This window comes from Myotis yumanensis, unplaced genomic scaffold (assembly GCF_028538775.1).
Source record: "Myotis yumanensis isolate MYYU_CA2020_CCGP unplaced genomic scaffold, mMyoYum1.0.hap1 SCAF_14, whole genome shotgun sequence".
Lineage (NCBI taxonomy): Eukaryota > Metazoa > Chordata > Mammalia > Chiroptera > Vespertilionidae > Myotis > Myotis yumanensis.
In genome coordinates this window covers 22,185,741-22,188,243 of record NW_027223765.1, presented here as the reverse complement: position 1 = coordinate 22,188,243, position 2,503 = coordinate 22,185,741, and the positions used below count along the sequence as shown (strand labels likewise).

The 2,503-nt window shown below is 43.7% G+C and overlaps 1 pseudogene; it reads left to right on the top strand.

The window, feature by feature from the left end:
• The first annotated feature begins 783 nt into the window (after positions 1-783).
• Positions 784-1,902, top strand: LOC138992607 (pantothenate kinase 1 pseudogene; annotated as a pseudogene).
• The last annotated feature ends 601 nt before the right edge of the window (positions 1,903-2,503 follow it).

Genomic DNA, 2,503 nt, shown 5'->3' with positions numbered 1-2,503 from the left:
GTATGTTCCAGGCAGCCTCTTGCACAGGCTTAGGGTGAGATGAACGGCCACTCAAGTCACTAAACTGCTGTTCCCTAAGCTATCCTGAGGGCTTTAATATGAAACTTGTACATGTTTTGGAAATTCAGTACTGCTGTGACAAGAAAGGAATCTGAAGTAACATCCTGGGATGGTGGAGTGCCACATTCCTTCAGTCCCCAAAAGGCCTCCTATCATCCTGATGAATTTTAAAAAGTAGGAAAGTTCTCTAATGTTGGGAGCCGGTCCATCCTTGCTGCTTGACACAGTCGCTGCAGGGAAGAAACATCTGCACAGCGTATGTTTCAAGGGACCTGGCGTATATGGCATACTGTTCTTAATATGTTTTCTCCCCTTCTTGGTGCTATGTGTTTTAACCAAGGTCACCTCTCCGAGAAAGGTTGTTTCCCCAGGTAGGGATTTTTCCCTGAAGTTAGGGAGGGAATAAAACCACTTAACTAAGTGCTAGGTGGGTAGTTAATCACTTTAACTATAAACAATCATACTTAAGCTACATAATTTTTACTCCCTGGAATGGAGATAAGAAACGCCCTAACCTTTGGAATAGAAATTGATAGGATTAAAATCAACTGGTATAAATACAGATGTAACAAGACAATAAATCACAGAGCCTGGTTGGAGATCCTGGCTAGAACCTGGCTAGGCGGCTGATCAACTGAAAGCTGACTCCGTGTCATTCCTTCTTCGCTGACTCTGTCCACACCTTTGGGAACCCCTGGACCTGCTGGAGCTAGACCCCAACAAATGGCGCTCAAACAGGGACCCTTAGCATTCCCATGGTTTGGCATGGATATCGGTGGAACCCTGGTTAAATTGGTCTACTTTGAGCCAAAGGATATTACAGCTGAAGAGGAACAAGAGGAAGTGGAGAACCTGAAGAGCATCAAGAAGTATTTGACTTCCAACGTTGCTTATGGGAAAACCGGAATCCGAGATGTCCACCTGGAATTAAAAAACTTGACCATATGTGGACGCAAAGGGAACCTGCACTTCATCCGCTTCCCCAGCTGTGCCATGCACATGTTCATTCAGATGGGCAACGAAAAGAACTTCTCCAGCCTTCATACCACCCTCTGTGCCACGGGAGGTGGGGCTTTCAAGTTCGAAGGGGACTTCAGAATGATCACGGACCTGCAGCTCCACAAACTGGACGAACTGGATTGTCTGATTCAGGGCCTGCTCTACCTCGACTCCGTTGGCTTCAGTGGCAAGCCAGAATGTTACTATTTTGAAAATCCCACAAATCCTGAATTGTGTCAAAAAAAGCCATACTGCCTTGATAACCCGTACCCTATGCTGCTGGTGAACATGGGCTCTGGGGTCAGCATCCTAGCAGTGTACTCCAAGGACAACTATAAAAGAGTTGCAGGGACCAGTCTTGGAGGTGGAACATTCCTAGGTCTATGTTGCTTGCTGACTGGTTGTGAGACCTTTGAAGAAGCTATGGAAATGGCAGCTAAAGGCGACAGCACCAATGTTGATAAGCTGGTGAAGGACATTTACGGAGGAGACTATGAGCAATTTGGCTTTCAAGGATCTGTTGTAGCATCAAGCTTTGGCAACATGATGAGTAAAGAAAAGTGAGAGTCCATCAGCAAGGAAGACCTCGCCTGAGCCACGCTGGTCACCATCACCAACAACATTGGTTCCATTGCTCGGATGTGTGCACTGAATGAGAATATCGACAGAGTTGTGTTTGTTGGGAATTTTCTCAGAATCAATATGATTTCCATGAAGCTGCTAGCGTATGCCATGGATTTTTGGTCCAAGGGACAGCTGAAAGCTCTGTTTTTGGAACATGAGGGTTACTTTGGAGCTGTTGGGGCACTGTTGGAACTAATCAAAGTGACTGATGACCAGTAGAGAGGAGCCCTAGGTGATGGAACAGCCTTACGTGAGAACAGAGACCTGGGAACTGCTGCTGGAGAAGGTGAAAGCTGCCGTGAGACGAAAGCCAAGCCATTCACGGCAGACACACCTGTAATAGTGTCAACAATAAAAATAAAGTTAAAAAAAAGTCATGATAGATTCCAAATATTGGTTGAATGCTACTTTCCACTTTTCATACATTTTTTTTCCTTCTTAAACAACCCTGAAAGACCAACATTAATAGTTCCACTTTAATAGATAAACTGAGGCTCAGATGAGTTGAATAACATGCCCAACTTTATGCATCAGCCTCTCATGCCACCTCCACTAGCACTTTGCTCCTTTTGAGGTTGTTTTCAACAAATCTCAGAAACTTTAGACACTGTGAGAATACTTTATGTGAAAAGAAAAATTATTTTTAATTTTTTCCAGCTTTAATGAGATGTAACCAACATATAGCATTGTGTAAGTTTAAGGTGTACATGTTGATTTGATACTCATATACTGCAATATGATTACCACTGTAACCCTAATAGTGTTAGCTAACACAGGTCACATATTATCTTTCTTTTTATTGTGGTGAGAATACTAAGGA